Source organism: Etheostoma spectabile, unplaced genomic scaffold (assembly GCF_008692095.1).
Source record: "Etheostoma spectabile isolate EspeVRDwgs_2016 unplaced genomic scaffold, UIUC_Espe_1.0 scaffold00018619, whole genome shotgun sequence".
Lineage (NCBI taxonomy): Eukaryota > Metazoa > Chordata > Actinopteri > Perciformes > Percidae > Etheostoma > Etheostoma spectabile.
In genome coordinates, this window is record NW_022604356.1 from 43,752 (window position 1) to 64,082 (window position 20,331).

At 41.5% G+C, this 20,331-nt stretch overlaps 1 long non-coding RNA gene across 1 annotated transcript; it reads left to right on the forward strand.

Annotated features, from left to right (window-relative positions):
- Positions 1-14,431: 14,431 nt before the first annotated feature.
- On the forward strand, positions 14,432-14,749 carry LOC116681422 (uncharacterized). Its single transcript, XR_004330013.1, has 2 exons — positions 14,432-14,586; positions 14,710-14,749. It is a non-coding gene; the product is annotated as an uncharacterized LOC116681422 (long non-coding RNA).
- Positions 14,750-20,331: the final 5,582 nt, after the last annotated feature.

A 20,331-nucleotide genomic window follows, 5' to 3' on the forward strand; every position in this document is an offset into this window, starting at 1 on the left:
ATCCCAGCATCTTTTGCACTATGCTCTATAACTTAAGATTATTATTTAATTATAACTTACTCTGCACTCGGATGGAAGAGAGACAGATACTTGTTTCAGCAGAGTATCCAGCTCATCCCTACTGAATACCCTAAACACCACAAACACCCTAACTACCTTTAAGTAGGCTCAATAAAAAGGGTAAAAAACGAAAAGAAGACCATCGAATATAGGTTTAACACGTTTAAAGCCCTTAAAGAATCCCCTCCAAATTTAACCACGTTTCCCCAAACCCCCCCCCCAATGTCCCAACAAAACAAATGTCAGTCAGTAAACTTAAATAGTCCAGATCCAGAAACGTAGAAAACAAACCAAACAAAACATGACAAGAGAGCCGCAGTCAATTATTGCCCACACGGATAACTTACCCAACCTTTCCCCGGTCCGTTTAGCATCAGGGTCGCTGCAGTAGTCCAGAGGAGAAATCCCAACTGTTAATCCACCAAGAAAATACTTAATCCTGTGGTTGGTGTCGCCTGGAAAACCTGCCACAAAGAGCCACCTAAACGCGACCGCTTCCTTCCATGATCTCTCCAGAGTCCCCTCTTGCTCCCGATCGATCAGCTGATGACCCCCCTCTACGTCACAACCCAGTGTCCTTTTATACATGCATCAATTAGTAAAAACATTTTTTTTTTTAAAAAGAAGAAAGGAAAAAAAAGGAAATAATACACAAAATTGAGACCATACACAATCCGTGATACTATACCAGGCCCCTGGTACGACACCTTATATATTTTTTCTACATGGGCAAGAAAACAGTACACTCATTAGAAATGAGCCAGATACTCGGCTGAAACGAGTATCCTGTACGGATAAAGCACTTTTTCCGAGTACAAGTATTATACCAGTAAAACGGTCAATATCTGTGCTCGGATTGAATACAACTCCTAATTGGGTAGCCGACTGTGTCTGCGTTCTGTGATAGGCTAGTCCCAGTGCCCCACCCCTACACACATACAGATTTCTTGTGTTGCTCCGCTCTACTCACTCTCACTCACACTCACACACAGAACACTGAGAACAGTGTTCTCTCTCTCCCTCTCCCTCAGTCACTCAGGTCTTTTCCGATACCATTTAGGGTTTCTTCAGCTTCAGGTTTGTTTATTACTTCAGTTTGTAGTACTTATATAGTAACCAGTAAACTTCTTGTACACGTGGGGTTTGTTCAGACATGGTACTTGGTAGAAAACGTTGCGTCTCTCTGTCGCAGATTTTTTTATTTTTACCGTCTGCTGGCTCTAATTTATTCAATTTGATCCGAAGAACACATTTTACGTCATAATTGCAACCGCGGGTGTTGTATTCATTGTTGCAAAACTTGTACTGTATAGTTTGTTTGTTACCTTGACAACACCATTGATCTGAAGCTTGATGCTGTCATGTAAATAGTTTTCTGATCAGCAATAAATATAACTATTTCTGATCAACCCATATCAATTGCATGCTTAAAATAACATGCCGGTTAAAGCCCCGCCCATTTCGAGACAACCGTTAGGCCCCGCCCAGTCGGAGCACAGATACAGATAATTCATGTGGTAAACAGATGCAGATAATGTTGTACTCGCTCATTCCTAACACTCATGCATGTTCCCATACATAAAATAGCCGCTAATGAAGATGGATAAAGAGGTAAAGACAAAACCTGTTGAATTTAAATCTTTATTTTCCCACCAGTGTGTAAAAAAAAAAAAAAGATTCTCTCTGGCCAGTGCATCCGGTTTGGCAAAGTGCTGCATGTGTGGAAGTAACTTCAAACGTGCATGTCAAGGCTAAATGTGCCCACTACAAACAGATGGGGCAAACAGTAGCACAACATTATTGTAGTATTATAGTTATTACAGTTAACCAAACGTTATAAGAAACTTGGTTATACATGTGCTAATAGTTTTGGTAATGATAAGCATACGACAATCCCCATTTTGCATTTCGCTGACGCTACTTTAAATTCAGAAAAGTAAACTTTGATTTGTAGAAAATTAACGTTAGCATGTTTTACCATAGCTAGCTAAGTGGCAAGCTAACTTTACAGATAATTTACATGGTAACTTACAGATACATTTACTTTACAATGGGACTCCTCTTCTTTGTAAAAACTATAGGACAAAAATATACTTACTGTTAGGTCTGCTGCTGGTAGCGCTCTGTCTCTGCCCCCCCTCCCCTCTGTTTGCCCTTAATTGCAGGAGTGAAGTCTGGTGTGCGGGAGGCAGGGTTCCAGCTGCTCATCATCTCTAATCACTTCTGCTTCAAATACCCGGTCAACCTCCCACTCTTCGTCAGATCATAGACAAGACGATTACGTTAGTCTCTACTGGCGCTACTGGGTTGCATTTGTGTTTGTGATATTTGCTTGTCCTGATTATTCTTTGTCTGCCACAGTTCCGTGAACCTGACTCCTGCTGCCACTTCAATTCACTCCTGCTCTCCACACTAGATCTCTGGATTATTGGACACGGACCCTCAGAAACACGATAGATGTTGAAAATGTGAATATTCAAATCTGCCAGAAAATAATCATTTATACAGAAGTTTAAATCGATCAGAAAAAACATGCGTCATCAGAATGTTAGATAATTGGCACAGTTGGTTGCTGTAAAGTGCTATATAAATAAATGTTGATTGATTGAATCAATCTTTTCTGTCACTTAGTGCTTTGAAGCTGAAATGCAGGTGCATGACTGGGGCACTCTTACCTTAAAAATATCAATCTATCTCAAGGGGATGGCGATTGACAACCTCATACTTCACTAAAATAGAGGAAGCAGCGTTCAGATTTTAGGCTCTGCATATCTGGAACAAAGTTCCAGAAAACTGCAGATCAGCAGCCACTCTCAGTTCTTTTAAAACAAGGATGAAGCCCTTTCTTTTTGATGCTGCCATTGATTCATTTCTTAAACTTCAATAAGAATGGTTTTGTCAAATGTTATCTGTTTTATGCTTTTTGTTTCTTATGTTTTGAAATGCACTGCTGCTGAAATGTGCTCTATAAAAAAATGTCATTGCCTTGCCTATCTCTCTCTCTCACTCTCTCAGTCCCTGCCTCTCTCTGCCTGTCATGCTCTGTGACGTCACATGTTGCCACTATAAGTGAGACACACGGCAATAGCAGAGCTGATTCGCACTCTTCAACTGAGACGGTAAGTCCTCTTCTCTTTAGCTCCGTGTTTTTCCTGAAGAAGTGTATAACTGTGGTGTATCTTTGAAGAAAAAGTGCGTCTTGGAGTTGTTTACTAAGTGTCTTTAGACTTTTAAAATTGTTTTATCTGTGGCAAACGGCTATGTCAATGCCCAGGGTGTGCGTAATAGCGGAGGACTTCCAGCGGATCAGTTTCCTTTTTATGCATTACGCACTGATAGTCCTTTGATTGTGAAAGTCAGTTGTCGTTAATATTAGTGGTGTTCATGTGTGTCTTCAGACTTTTAAACGTGTGTTATCTGTGGTAAACCGTGGCATGAACGCTCAGACTGTGCGTAATAGCGGAGGACTTCCAGCTGTCAAGTTGTTTTTGATGCACCACGCGCTGAAATTCCTTTCCTTCTGAAAGTGTATTTCTGTGTAGAAAACTGTACTGAAGTGGTATTAATTTTTTTAGACGTTTATACTTGTGTTATCTGTGGTAAATGGTGGGATCAATGCCCAGCTGTTTAATTTGTGTGTGTGGAGTAATTGTGTGTGTGTGTGTGTTGATCTTCTGGCCGTGGTGACTCTACATTTGCATATCAATGACTTGAGCAGACAGTTGAGACGCAGAGTTTCAAAGGGAGATTCAGTCAGAGGTGTGATTTAACTTCAGCCTTGATGCTGCAAAGGTTAAAAAAAAAAAAACATTTCTTTGTCACTTTGATCTTTTTCAATATTTGTCCAGTTATAGGAGATTGTAAAGCTGCTCTAATGTTAACCACTGTTTCTTAGGCATCTACGAGATCTTGATGTCAAAAGAAGGCTTTAAAGGTGCCACAGTGAAAAACAAAGTTTTTCAGATTATTATTTTTTTTTGTTTGTATATATAAGTGGAATAGAGTCAATCTGGTCAAATTTTTACCACCTAATCTTAAAGAAGTCTTCATTTTTTCACCAAATACGTATCATTAAGATTTAACTTATTATGGATGTTTCCGTCTTCCCTTCACAGATGACTCTAACAAAAAACCTATTTACTGCCCTTTGTGCCAAAAAATGTTCTTTGCCTTGCAAAATCACTTGAGGCGGATGCATGGCGTCGCCAATGCCCAAGAAAGGAGCATTCTGCTCAAACTGGCTGCAGAGCGAGTGAACATTCGAGAGGAAGCGTGCCCCTTGAGGTTTTTCATAATTAACATTTTTGGTGCTTTTTAGATTTAAATTATTTGTTTTTTTTATGTTTAACATATTTAATGTTTTTTTTTAAATATTTAACACATTTTCTGTTCTTATATTTAAGATTCTTGCTGTTTTTTAATCAAGTAATACATTTATTTGTGTGTATCGCATATATATTTTTGTAAATAAATGCTCTCATTTCTCAATTTCAACATACACTACCGGTCAAAAGTTTGGGGTCACTTAGAAATTTCCATTGCACTCCATTGTAGACAGAACACCAGCTGAGATCAGTTGCATTGTTTTTTTAACCAGGGCAGCAGTTTTCAGATTACATTATGTGCTTACATAATTGCAAAAGGGTTCTCCAATGTTTTTCTAGTTAGTTTTTTTTTTAAGGATATCAGATTAGTAAACATATTGTGCCTTTGGAACGTTGAAAGAATGGTTGTGGATAAGGGGCAATGTAGATATTACATTAAAGATCTGCCACCCACTCAGATCAGCTGGTATTCTGTCTATAACGGAGTGGTATGGAAATTTGTAAGTGGCCCCAAACTTTTGACCGGTAGTGTATGAGGTGACATTTTCTGATTGAGGGAACCTTCAAGTAATGGTATTACAACCATCCATTAAGCTTGAGATGAAAACAAGCAGTGAGCTGACAGAGGACCAGAGGGCTGCCGTTAACCAGTTGGCGTTATCTTGGGACCTTCCTGTGTTAACAAAAGCTAACCACGTATGGCTTTTACACAGTCTACTACAGCATGCGGTAAGCTCAAACAACCAAAACTTTTTCATAAAGAGAGGGATTTTGATGTTGTGGTAGGAGTTTGACTCAACTGTTAATTTTACTGTTTCTGGTGAAATGTACAGTATTTTACTGTTGAATTATTTTAAACAATACCAAGTTTTTATGCACATTACTCTTTGAAACAATTGACTCACTTTAATATCAATGTAGGTGTTGGGGCGAACTTCCAAACAAATGAAACAGCTGAGGCAGGGACTGCAGGACACTATGTTATGGCCACTGTTGGAGGCCAGGCCAGATGTGGTTTCAGTGGTTTTCCCACGTCAGTCTATGGCTAAATGCAGTGCTCAGGTATTTCAATCCATGTTATTAGAGATGCATTTCTGATTTAAATTCTGCTCCGTGATGACAATGTTTGCAAATAGTTTGACTTTTCTCTTTGGCACCAGTGCATGGAGCTGACCACGCAGCAGAGCATCTGAGGTCCACTGGATCTAACCCAGACCTTTGTTGCTCTTCACAGGTGCAACGGAAGGAAGCCAAAACACACTGCACACAAACGTGGCTTATAGCTGTTATAAAATTAGCAAAGTATGTCTAAATTAATCTGTTTTGCTTTTGTACTGTGTAAATGCATTAATATTTAAAAATTACATTCAGATGGTTCTAAACAACATCATCTGGCCTGGAGAAGAGGAAAAGGAGGATGACGATGGATGCTCTGTTGAAGTCAGATGCAAAATGGCTGGCTACCTACGTCAGTTTGTGGAGACAGGTATATCATTTTCATGTTTTCTCAGTTGTGCTTTTAGGATCTACAGTTATTATAGAACATGTTGAAAGCAATAACATTTACAATAGTGGTTACACTTTCAGCAGCAAATAGGTATATTTGCACTCCGAATTTCAAGACAGCATTTATGTCAGTTATAGCCTATATATTTATAAAGACAACACAGTTGTCCGTTTTCAAATTAATGCATTTTTAAGAGTTGGACAGGCTTCGTTATGAGGCTAATATGGGCCCATTCATTTCAATGCGATATAACAGACATGTTGCGGTTACACTTTCAGCACAAAGTTGGTATATTTATACTCCGAATATCAAGACAGCATTTAGGTCACATATAGACTATATATGACAGACTCCACTCTAATAAGGCTGCAGGCCCTGATGGTGTCCATCCTGGGGTGCTCAAAGCCTGTGCCTCTCAGCTATGTGGAGTCTTTCACCATGTCTTCAACCTGAGCCTTAGTCTCCAAAGGGTCCCCATGCTGTGGAAGACATCTTGCCTCGTTCCTGTGCCAAAGACGCCACGTCCCAGTGACGCCAAGGACTACAGACCCGTGGCACTGACCTCCCACATTATGAAGACCCTGGAGAGACTGGTTCTGGAACAGCTGCGGCCCATGGTGAGACCTCTCCTGGACCCCCTCCAGTTCGCCTACCAGCCCCGGTTGGGAGTTGAGGACGCCATCATCTTCCTGCTCAACCGCATCTACGCCCACCTGGACAGGCCGGCAAGCACGGTGAGGGTCATGTTTTTTTGACTTCTCCAGTGCTTTCAACACCATCCGGCCGGCCCTGCTGGGTGAGAAGCTGACAGCGATGAAGGTGGATCCCCCCCTCGTGTCCTGGATTGTTGACTACCTGACTGGCAGACCACAGTATGTGCGCCTGCAACACTGTGTATCAGACAGAGTGGTCAGCAACACCGGGGCCCGCAGGGGACTGTCCTCTCTCCCTTCCTCTTCACCATCTACACCACAGACTTCAACTACCACACAGAGTCCTGCCATCTTCAGAAGTTTTCTGATGACTCTGCTGTGGTTGGATGTATCAGCGAGGGGGACGAGGCTGAGTACAGAGCTGTGGTGGGGGACTTTGTCACATGGAGTGAGCAGAACCATCTCCAGCTCAATGTGACAAAGACCAAGGAGCTGGTGGTGGATCTAAGGAGAGCCAAGGCAGCAGTGAGCCCTGTTTCCATCCAGGGGTCAGTGTGGACATCGTGGAGGACTACAAATACCTGGGAGTGCACTTGGACAATAAACTGGACTGGGCCAAGAACACTCAAGCCCTCTACAGGAAGGGCCAAAGCCGTCTCTATTTTCTGAGGAGGCTGAGGTCCTTCAACATCTGCAGGACAATGCTGAAGATGTTTTATGAGTCTGTGGTGGCCAGTGCTATCCTCTTTGCTGTTGCATGCTGGGGCAGCAGGCTGAGGGTAGCGGACGCCAACAGACTCAACAAACTGATTCGCAAGGCCAGTGACGTCGTGGGGGTGGATCTGGACTCTCTGTCGGGGGTGTCAGATAGGAGGATGCTGTCCAAACTACATGCCATCATGGACAATGTCTCGCACCCACTCCATGGCTTGCTGCTCAATCACAGGAGCACTTTCAGTGATAGACTCATTCTCCCAAAATGCACTACAGAGCGCCACAGGAAGTCATTCCTGCCTGTGGCCATCAAACTTTTTAACTCCTCCCTCTAAGTGTCTGACACACACACACACACACACACACACACACACACACTTAGAGAGGTTGAAACTGGACTATATTATCTGTTTTGTGCAATAACACTGGCCTGACATGTGTGCAATCTCAAATACCACAATTATTATTATTATTATTATTATTTAACTTTTCACCATTCCAAATCCTTAATTATGTGAATTATGTAAATAATGTATAATAACATTCCTTTATGTAAATACCGTACGTACCCAATTCCTTATATTTCTTTATTTCTTGTATTTCTACTCTATTTATAATGTGCAACTACAACACAGAGTTTCCCTTCGGGGATCAATAAAGTATTTCTGATTCTGATTCTGATATTCATAAAGACAACACAGTTGTCCGTTTTCAAATTAATGCATTTTTAAGAATTTGACAGGCTTCGTTATGAGGCCGCATGTATATATTTTTGTAAATAAATGCTCTCTTGATCATTGGCAAGAGTCCATACACTATCTTAAGTGGGTGCATGTGTTTCAATGAACAATATTTGAACAATTTGGAAACATTTTTGTGAGGTTGTGTCTGTCAGTCCAGCGTGAAAATGACTGATCAATTCCCAACAAAAAAAGGAAAAAAGAAAAATCTCTTTACAATGTGGCTGTTGCCTCTTATTAATGCATCTTTAAACACGTGAAATTATGCAGTGATCAAAAAGGTGTTAAAAGAAACTTTGTATTGTGGCCTCCTTGTGCCTTAATGGAAAATAAGGCTTTTAGAAAGAAATGCGTACCTTTTTTTTTCCCCCCTATTTGTCTAAATTAATTTCAGCAAGTCCAATTTCAAGTCTCCATATCATATTTTTAATTGATATAACACTTTTTTTTTACCCTCTCTTCCATTTGTGTGTTATGTGCTTCCATAAAAGTAACCGAAGACAAACTCAAGCAGCTGGTAAAATTCTGGGTTGGCTGGGAATTGCCCATGCAGGACATGAAAGTGGAGGTAGTGCAGGCAGACCATCCAACATCTTCCACCTGCTTCTATGTCCTGCGCTTGCCTGGTTACTATACCAACTACCAAGAGTTCCATGATCCTCTGGAAGGTTGCATTGCAACAAATGATACTGGGTTTGGACTGATATAAAGTCATGATGATGACAAGTGCTGCTGTGTGCTATTGTTAGACCACACCACAAATGTTATAGGAAATTTCAGCCAGTGGGGGCAGCCATTTTTGCTTTTTATATTGTTACTTTTAATAACGATATATGCAATTTGTTTATTTACAAAGTTATTTGTTTACATTTACAAAGATGTTTTGTATAGTGGCTTCCATTGAAATGTTTTTAACTGTAAAAGTGTTTTGAAACAAACGTTGGTGCATGTGTTCAAAACAAAATTTGAAGTAGAAAATTGAAAGCTGCCTGAAGCCGGCTGATGCAGTTTGCTTTAAACTAATGGAATAATTTGCCATGCTCAAGCTGTTACTTGTTGTAGCTGTTTTAACATTATGTTTTAAGACTTAATAGTTAATTGTTATATCAAAGTATAGTAAACTGAAACAAAGGCTATGTATATATCAGTTTATTTAACATTCTCCAAATATCCTGCAGAACCACGTCGGTGAACGACAACCTAAAAGCTTATGGTTTGACTTATAAAAACTTGTTCAGGAAGGATGTGAAGTGTGACATACTTTTCAGATGTCACACTGCACTAATAACAAAGATCCTTTCTTGTCCTTGCTTGTTATCTCACTTGCATCCTGCTATTTCAATCATTATTCAATAATTTAGTTGTTTATTTTCACATATACATGGCAAGCAAAAAAGAGATTAACCTACTCATAGCCAATGCTGTGCATGTATTCCAGTGCGGCTAAATATTTGTCTACTCCCATGCATATTGAAGGTCCCATTGGGTCCACAGCAGCACAAAGTCCAGCTAACTCATCAGGTCTCAAAGGGCAGTCACTTTCAGGAACGTGGATGCCACAGTTTAGATCAGAGGGTATAAGGCCACTACTCTCCCAGTCAATCAGAGGGATGTGCAAATCCTGTAAGATCAGAAGTAATTATTTCTTCTGCCTTAAGTCTGTGCAGAGCATATTTCAGAAATGCATACCTCATCATTGTACTCTTCTGAGTTTTGCTGTAGTCCCATGTACCACAGTTGGTTGGGAGTGAGATTTCTCTCAGTTGAAAGGGGATGATTGTCCCAGCCATCGGTGAACACATCAAGCTGGGCTTGCAAGCGGGGAATAAACACGTAGTGGCAGCAGAAAAGGTGAGCACTACTTGACAGGTCAAGAAAACCATCCTCCTCCAGCTGGTGCAGCAGATTATAGAAGAGACATGTGACCGCTTTAAAGACATCTCGCCAGAGACGTTCAATTCTGTTTAAAGCACAATAGAGGTATTAATAATCAATTGATATCATGCCATTTAATAATAGCGTTACAATCTTAACATATTTGTGTGTGTTCTTGTTACCTCTGATTATGCACACTTTTTCCCGCGATGAAGCTGTTTCTTCCAGCTCCTCGAACGGTGAACATAAGGCGGGCCACATCCACATTTTCCACGCCATGGTCTCCCCGAACCCTTATAGGTGAAGTTTGTTATTGTTAAATGGTATAGATTGTTTTCAATTTAATAAAAAACCTTTACCTTTGTGGTAAGCCATGCTTCTCAACTGCTTCATTGAAGAAGGCAAGGGTAGTGGAGGCCTTGTTGTTATCAGCAACACCAAGATACATAATCTGAGAATACAGAAAACACTCCTTCACACACTAAACCACACATTTGGATTTAGGTTCATAAGATTCATTCATGACGTGGACTTTAAACTACTAGGTGTCCACATGAAAAGTCTGATTTTCTGCATAAACAAATAATTGGTCTTATTGTTAAGCAGCAATTAAAAGGCATGCTGTAGAAACAGCCTTTGTTCATTACTATTAGGGATTATCTTTACCTTGAGTAGCCATCAATTCCTCCGAATATCACCATATTGTACCTTAATTGACATGAAGAAAAAAAAAAGTAAATCATTTATCCCCTTAGTTCCTACATTGTTAAACTGCAATAGTTTTCTATTAGACTAATACAACAAACCTTATTAGTTTGTGGTTTGTGTCAATATGCACCAAAGATCTGGGGGCTGGGACAGAGTATGTCCTGCGTACCACACACCGCAACTCAGCCATTCTGGACACAATCCCTACAGTGTCAACTCTGTGCATTGATGCACGAATCCTCTGCCACTGTACACGATGTCCCTGTGCTCGCAGCAGTCCCATCATCATACGGTACCCAGCATTAGGGCTGCTAGAGTGAATGGCTGACACAAGGATGTCAAGTTCATCATCTGTAAGGTCACTGTATAGACCCCTCACAGACAACCCCCATTCATTCATGCGTCTCTGCAGTGTCCACCTAGAAACCCCTACAAGCTTTGCAATGCACTTTACAGATAGGCCCATATTAAGAAGCTCAGACACATATTCCTCGCTTAAAATAACTCTGGGGCGGCCACTATTTCCCCTTTCCAGCAAAACTGTTACATGTTGCATGCTGTTCATGTTGCCTAGAGACTAAACAATGCACCTCAGTAATGGCATCAAACACAGCTTGAGGAATCTCAAGCTGGCTTGACAGTGCGCTGAGCACAACTAACTCCTGCGAACAAATAAACTCGAGGTAATCTATGTCTAGAGGGGCACGATCGAGTGCACTTGATAGTCTGGCGTAGAGCCTGGTCAATAAATGATCAAGCAGCCTTTCCTAGAGGGGGGAAAAAAATATGTATAATTATGTATGTAACACTGTGTTAATAAGCCAGTAACAATTCCAAATCTAGCTGGACAATAAGTTGTCACAGAATTAACTTAACCTTTTCAAACAAATTGTTTAAATGGATACAACTTTTGTTATATATATCACTGTCTTTTGACCCAGATATGCAGGTTCACAGCCTACAAAGTAAACCACGCCTCTATTATTATAAAACATTTTTGCTTAAACAAACAAAAGAAATTAAAATAGAACATGTACAAAAAATGCATTATCATAAACAAAAAATAAAGCGTATTTATTTCCTCTGCCTTTAGACGGCCACTGCCCAGGATGTTTGGAGTTGTAGCTTGACTAAACATAATCACTAATATAATTTCAATTTGGCATATCTAAACAAAATAAACAATTGCCATCAACAGCCATACCCCTTAGGATGTTAGCAAAAGTTAGCAAACTGTGCAAATTATAAAAATAAAAGCACAAATTCCCGTGTTAGCAGAATGCTAATAAATGACGGCCATTTCCACTACAGCGTCGTCATTTAGCTAGCTAGCTACAGTAACATTACTAATTAGAGCTAACAATAATGTTAGCCAAAGTACATTTATCGATTATTTTCTTACTAACGTAACACGTTATTATGAATGCGAGGTGTCTGTGTCATCATTTATTTCCTCGTTAATCACAGTAACGTTACGTAAAGGGCTACCAAAACAAAGCTTTTGAATAAACTTACCCTGGCTTGTTGGGCCATTGTTGGATTGTCGCCGACATGAAGAAGAACAGAAAAGAGCGCTTTGTCTTCCGATTGGCTTATCCCGCGCCGCCCCCCCCCCCCCCCCCCCCCCCCCTGCTCTCTCACAGCTTCAAGTACAAATTAGTTTTGCACCAAATGTACCGTACGAAGTGTTGCAAAAGTCGAGAGCGCAGACTCGCCGCTGTGTGATGCGAGAGAGCACGCTGCAGCGACAGATTCGAGAGGTTGTAATCACTGAGTTGTGGTTGTACTGGAAAAAGTGACTAAAGTGGGGTAAAAAAAAAAATACGAGTACAGATTTTTTGCCGTCTGCACTGGGGGGTGTTTCACTCTTTACTGTATATAGTATTTATTATATATCTCATCATTTATTGGTGCGAGTGTGCATGTGACATCACTTTTTCCCAGCTAAACCCCGCCCACTCCATATCAGGGACAACGAGGTGAATAAAAGTGAAACTACCCAAACTGTCAGTCCTACTTCTTACACTAAGCTGATGTTGTCAGGGCATTAAAGGAGCCACGATGTCACAGCTGGCAGGTGTGTAGACAGACTGACCAAGTCTTCCACCCCTCTCTTGCATGCAACCATCCCTCTGTCCCAGCGGGCACTGTGGGTTTCATGGACAGCTGGTGGACACTGCAGACACGACAGAGAGGCCAAGATGGAGCCTCCAATCCAGAGATGCTCTGGTGGGGGGGGTTCCATACTGGACTGTATGAGAAGCAGAGAAATGGTCATGAGTTTACCTCATCTAAACTGTTAACAGACTTGCAACTTGTGCAAAAACAGAATACGGCAGTATACAGACAGTATTGGACCAACCTCAAAGATTGTTGTTCTTATCAGTCACTTATACAAAAAAAACATAAGAAAACTTTAACTAAAATTACAGTTTTTCTCGATTGTTTACACACATTTTCTGAAAGAATGCCTCATATTCTCAGAACTCTACACACAAATCAAAAAACACACACACAATGGGCAAAACCCCTCAATTCTCCTGCAAAATGAAACTTTACATTCAAAACAATGTTATTTCTTCTCAAAATGGTAATTTGTTTTCAAATGACACACACAAACCATCATATGAACAGACATTCATAAGAACCAGTTAAACACTGATGTGCTCAATGTTAAACACTACGATGAATGGAAAACACTTCTTCTCCATTCATTAGAATGACTTAGGCCTTTTTTTTTGTTCAGTGTTACACTACAGACAGTACAGACATAAGTGTGTTGTAAAATATTTGTTTTTATACTCAGAAAACACAAATTATTTTATTTGTCCCACAAAAACCATGTAGACAGTGTACAGCCCGTTCCCACCCAACACAAAGTTGCACATACACTACATACAAAACACCAGAAGAATTCACTGTACACAGTTTCAGTACAAAAAAACTATGCTCCATCCTGTCTCCTGATGCAGTCTGGCCACAGCACCTCATCCACATCACAAGCAATGATTTCCCGGGCCAAGCAGCGGGGGAAATAGCCCTGGCGATTCCAGCCATGAAGAGCATCAGCTGCTATATGTCCACATGCGTCCTCTATAGCTTGGAGAAGAGGTATACGCGTTTGTGGATTTTGGTCAAACACTTTCTATCTCCAGGCAGAAAAAAATCCTCAATAGGATTGAGGAATGGAGAATATGGAGGGAGATAAACAACTAAAAGCCTGGGGGGGGGGGCAGTGAACCAGTTAGGAACCAGAGCAGCCCTGTGGAAACTTCCGTTGTCCCAAATAAAATTTGTTTGTTAGTAATATTGTAATTCTTTGACTCTTTCTGAATTGCGTTCAAATGGCCCCCTGTAGACCGGCTTCATCCTGAGATGATTTCTGCACTAGACACGGTCTAGTGTTGATGAGCTTACCCTATCAATATTTTGAAATATGTCATTGTTTTTCTTTGTATTTACCGTAGTGTTATGTATAGCATTATTTTCTAGGACCATATTCATGAGTTCAGTTTCTTGTCAAAGAGACAGAAGACGTTCCTGGCCACCTTGTGTTGTTCTGCCAAAAAAATAGTAAAATACTGTAAATACTGTGAAGGAATACAAAGTAGGAATACTGTGCAGTACTGCAATATTCTAGTGAGAGTAGATTTACCTATTCTCATTTCGGAAATTCGGGATGATGGATGCTGCAGTGTACCTGCTCACATTTTGGCTGTACTCTTTGCCAATCAGAGATTACAGTCCTTGGCCTTTCTCTTCCTCGTCCACCTCCTCCTACTACTCTCAATCCTCTGGCTCTGACTCTGTTTCCAGTGTTGGCGTCCATTCCTCCAAGATTAGAATTGATTGACAGCCCAAATATGAATATAAAATGAGGAAATCCCAGCGCTGCATTAGATCAGAACCCAGCTGTGTGAGAGAGTGATGTAATGCCCCCCCCCCCCTTCCTTTCAGGGTGGAGCCTGCTGGAGTCAGATGGTTGACACCAGGTCTGAGGAAGTGTAAGTGTGTTTTTAATTTCATTCATCAGATTGTGACTTCACTTATTCAACCCTGTGATGTCATCACCAAAGAGCTGATTGGTTAATAACTGCAGCTGTGTTGTGTCTCCTTCTCTCCGTCAGATTCCTGTGAACTCACAGTCGACACCAACACGGTGAACAGGAACCTCAAACTGTCTCACAACAACAGGAAGGTGACATCAGTGGAGGAGGATCAGCCATATCCTGGTCATCCAGAGAGGTTTGAGACCTGGGAACAGCTGCTGTGTAGAGATGGTCTGACTGGTCGCTGACTGGTTACTGGGAGGTCCAGACCAGAGGAAGGGTTAATATCTCAGTGAGTTACAGAGGAATCAGGAGGAGAGGAGACAGTGAAGACAGTATGTTTGGATGTAATGATCAGTCCTGGAGTCTGGTCTGCTCTGGTGGTTACTTGGCTGTATTCTTGCCTATCAGAGATTACAGTCCTTGGCCTTTCTCTTCCTCTTCCTCTTCCTCATCCACCTCCTCCTACTACTCTCAATCCTCTGGCTCTGACTCTGTTTCCAATGTTGGCATCCATTCCTCCAAAACAGAAGAGCTCACCTTTTGCTGTTTTATGCTAAAGCTCTGATTGCTAACTGTAAAGCTGTGTGACGGGTGTTTGCCCTTGTGATGAGTCAGTGTGCATATTTGAAAGGCGGTGTGTTCCTTGTGAAGACAAGAGATTTTCTTCATGAAAATTGTGCCAAACGCAGAGAATTGTGTGGAGTGTTTTGAAAAAAATGTGTTTTAGAACTGGAGTCTGAGTGTAGAGCAGGAATTGTGCTTGTAGTTTGGCAGAATTGGTTCAGGGGGTTGGTGACTGAGTTACATGTTGTAGTCATCGTGTCTCAAGTACCAAAATTTGTGTGTAAACAATTGAGAAAAACTGTAACTACAGCTGTTCTGATATTCCTGACAAGTCTGAAGCCTTTTGGCCAGTAACCCCCCCCACACACACACATACACACCCACACTCACATTTCATCAGTGTCCGTATCAAAACCAACAACAATATACAAGTGCATGAACAGGAATTTTTTACAAATAATTACAATAATACAGTACCAATGCAATAAACTGAGAGGCTTAGATGACTTTACACACATGTGGAAACAATAATTACTCATCATTTGGGGGTTTATAGATGTACATTTTCTTTGTAGAGTGTGTACTGGGGGGTAAAGTTGGAAAGCACTACGAGCTGGCCAGGAGTCGAACCTAGAATCTTCTGATCCACAGTCAGACGCATTAGCCATTGCACCACTAGTCCTACCTTCAGCATGAGTGATAGCTACGTTCTCACACCATTGTATGCAAACAGTGGTGATCTTTGTTGGAAAGGTTATAGAAGGCCAGTTAACCCTCTGAGACCGAGAGACTCGCCCACGAGCCTAAACAGCATCTTTGATTCATAGTTTAATCATTTAACAACCATACAACATAGAAATTCACCAAAAGTTGCAGCTAAAAGCTAACGAGTTAACGGTTATGCAGGTCTCTTCCGGGTCCTTCTATCTCTACAGGTGATTTTCTATCCAGCCTGGAACTTCCAGCCTTTTTCAGGGCCGTTAAATCATTAAATCCAAACCGTTACATCCAGGATTTATCCACTTTATGTCCATAATTCAATGCGTTTTTTTATGTATTAATTCAATTCAATTCAATTTATTTATAGTATCAAATCACAACAAGAGTTATCTCAAGACACTTTACAGATAGAGCAGGTCTAGACCACACTCCAGATTCCACAAGGACCCAACAGTTCCAGTTTTTTCCTCCAGAGCAAGCAATGGTGCGACAGTGGCGAGGAAAAACTTCCTTTTAGGCAGAAACCTCGGTCAGACCCAGGCTCTTGGAGGCGGTGTCTGACGACCGTTGGGATTAGAATGAAGAGTTTGTTTGTAGTAGTTCTTTGTAGCATAGCAGGGCACTGTGGGCGTTACAAGGCACAGCAGGACGTAGCTGGGCACCGCAGAGCGTAGCAGGATGTAACATGGCATCGCAGGACATGTAGCGGACCATGGACAGCTGCTACCCTGATTTTTTGGCGCCTCCCTGATCCGAGGAAACATGCTGGGGGGAAAAGAACATAAGGACTCCGGGGAATGACTCCCCGGAACTAGATTAGTAACAAGCATTTCTGGAACATAGATGCACACAAATGGAAAGATAGAAAGATAGATGAGAGAGGAGCTCAGTGTGTCAAAGGAAGTCCCCAGCAGTCTAAAAGAGAGAGAGAGAGAGAGACATGACCATCCCACTGTCTAGCGGAGGTGGCCATGAGAGAGAGACATGACCATCCCACTGTCTAGCAGAGGTGGCCATGCGAGAGTGAGAGAGAGAGAGACATGACCATCCCACTGTCTAGCGGAGGTGGCTATGAGAGAGAGAGAGAGAGAGAGAGAGAGAGACATGACCATCCCACTGTCTAGCGGAGGTGGCTATGAGAGAGTGAGAGAGAGAGAGAGAGAGAGAGAGAGAGACATGACCATCCCACTGTCTAGCGGAGGTGGCTGTTTACAAGAAGGGGATGAGCAGACTCTATTTCCTGAGGAAGCTGAGATCCTTCAACGTGTGCAGCAGGATGTTGGAGATCTTCTACCAGTCTGTTGTGGCCAGCGCTCTGTTCTCCTCCGTCATCTGCTGGGGCAGCAGCATCGGAGCCAGCGATAAAAACAGACTGAACAAACTGATCAGGAAGGCTGGCTCCGTGATCGGCTGCAAACTGGACACATTTGAAGCTGTGGTGGAGAGGAGGTCGCTGAACAAACTGTTATCTATCATGGATAACCCTGATCATCCTCTCCACCCCACACTGGTCCAACAGAGGAGCAGCTTCTCTAAGAGGCTCCGACAGCTTCGATGCCGCACGGACCGCTACAGGAAATCATTCATTCCACAAACAATAACACTTTTTAACACGTCATCACTGGGTGGTAGATGAGACTTTTGGACACCACACTACTGCACTAATGCAACCTGGACATTTGGTTTATTTAAATTTACATTTTAGCATATTATTTAAGCAGTTGCACATTTTTGTTCCCCATCCTGTACATATTCAATATTTGTTCTTTTTACTTTATTCGTATTATTATTTCATGTATATTGTATGTATGTATATTTTTCCAAGTATTTCATTTACACTTATATTTGTGCTTTGTGACTGATTTTTGCTGCTGTTACACAGGAATTTCCCATTTTTCTTGGGATCAATAAACATCTATCTATCTATCTATCTATCTATCTATCTATCTATCTATGAGAGAGAGAGAGAGAGAGAGAGAGAGAGAGACATGACCATCCCACTGTCTAGCGGAGGTGGCTATGAGAGAGAGAGAGAAAGACATGACCATCCCACTGTCTAGCGGAGGTGGCAATGAGAGAGAGAGAGACAGAGTGGAGGCTATGAGAGAGAGAGAGAGACATGACCATCCCACTGTCTAGCGGAGGTGGCTATGAGAGAGTGAGAGAGAGAGAGAGAGACATGACCATCCCACTGTCTAGCGGAGGTGGCTATGAGAGAGAGAGAGAGAGAGAGAGAGAGAGACATGACCATCCCACTGTCTAGCGGAGGTGGCTATGAGAGAGAGAGAGAGAGAGACATGACCATCCCACTGTCTAGCGGAGGTGGCTATGAGAGAGAAAGAGAGAGAGAGAGAGAGAGAGACATGACCATCCCTGTCTAGCGGAGGTGGCTATGAGAGAGAAAGAGAGAGAGAGAGAGAGAGAGAGAGACATGACCATCCCACTGACTAGCGGAGGTGGCTATGAGAGAGAGAGAGAGAATTCAATTTTATTTATATAGTGCTTAATTACAAAAACAGTTATCTCTTTGCCTATAGTGGCATAACTAAGGGATGGTTCAGGACTCTCCTGAGCCAGCCCTAACTAAAAGCTTTATCAAAAAGGAAAGTCTTAAGCCTACTCTTAAATATGGAGACGGTGTCTGCCTCCCGAACCCAAACTGGAACCTGGTTCCACAGGAGAGGAGCCTGATAGCTGAACGCTCTGGCTCCCGTTCTACTTTTAGAGACTCTAGGAACCACCAGTAATCCTGCATTCTGGGAGCGCAGCGCTCTTGTAGGGTTGTAAGGTACTATGAGCTCTTTAAGATAAGATGGTGCCTGACCGTTAAGAGCTTTGTGGGTCAGGAGAAGGATTTCAAATTCTATTCTGGATTTTACAGGAAGCCAATGCAGAGAAGCTAAAACAGGAGAGATGTGGTCTCTTTTCCTGGTTCCTGTCAGAACACGTGCTGCAGCATTCTGGATCAGCTGTAGAGTCTTTATGGATTTTTTTGAGCAGCCTGATAACAAAGAATTGCAGTAATCCAACCTAGTAGTAACAAATGCATGGACTAGTTTTTCTGCATCATTTTTAGATAGGATATTCCTGATTTTTGCAATATTACGAAAGTGAAAAAAGGCAATCCTTGAAATTTGCTTTATGTGGGAATTAAAGGACATGTCCTGATCAAAGATGACTCCAAGATTCTTCACAGTGGTGCTGGAGGCCAGAGTGATGCCATCCAGAGTAACTATATCTTTGGATAGTGCGTCACGGAGGTGCTTGGGTCCCAGAGCAATGACTTCCGTTTTATCTGAGTTTAACATTAGAAAATTACAGGTCATCCAGGTTTTAATATCCTGAAGGCACATTTGAAGTTTAGCTAACTGATTAGTTTCATCCGGCTTGATCGACAGATATAACTGAGTATCATCTGCGTAACAATGAAAGTTTATGGAGTGCTTCCTGATAATACTGCCTAAAGGAAGCATATATAAAGTAAACAGGATTGGACCGAGCACAGATCCTTGTGGGACTCCATGACTAACTTTGGCGTGCACAGAGGATTCATCGTTAACATGAACAAACTGAGATCGATCTGATAAATAAGACTTAAACCAGCTTAGAGCAGTCCCTTTAATGCCAATTAAATGTTCCAATCTCTGTAATAAGATATAATGGTCAATGGTATCAAATGCAGCGCTAAGATCTAATTACACAAGTACAGAGATAAGTCCTTTGTCTGAAGCAATTAGGAGGTCATTAGTAATTTTCACAAGTGCTGTCTCTGTACTATGATTAACTCTTAATCCTGACTGAAAATCCTCAAATAAGCTGTTGCTATGCAGAAAGTCACACAGCTGTTTGGCAACTGCTTTCTCAAGAATCTTAGAGAGAAATGGAAGGTTGGATATAGGTCTATAGTTGGCTAAAACATCTGGATCAAGGTTGGGCTTTTTCAGAAGAGGTTTAATTACAGCTACCTTAAAGTGCTGTGGTACATAGCCTGTTAATAAAGATAGATTGGTTATATCTAGTAAAGAAGTATTGACTAAGGGTAAAACTTCTTTAAGTAGCCTAGTTGGGATAGGGTCTAAGGGGCAGGTTGATGGTTTAGATAAAGAAACAATTGAATTAAATTGATAAAGATCAAGTGAAGCAAAGCAGTCTAAACATGTATCTGGTTTTACAGCTGTTTCTAAGGTTCCTGAGTTTAGAGATAAGTCAGTGCCAGTTAAAGGCAGGTCTTGGTGAATTTTGCTTCTAATAGTTATAATTTTATCATTGAAGAACCTCATAAAGTTGTTACTACTAAGAGCTATGGGAATACTTGGCTCAGTAGAGGTGTGACCTTCTGTTAGCCTGGCTACAGTACTGTAAAGAAACCTGGGGTTGTTCCTATTTTCCTCTATCAATGACGAGTAGTACGCT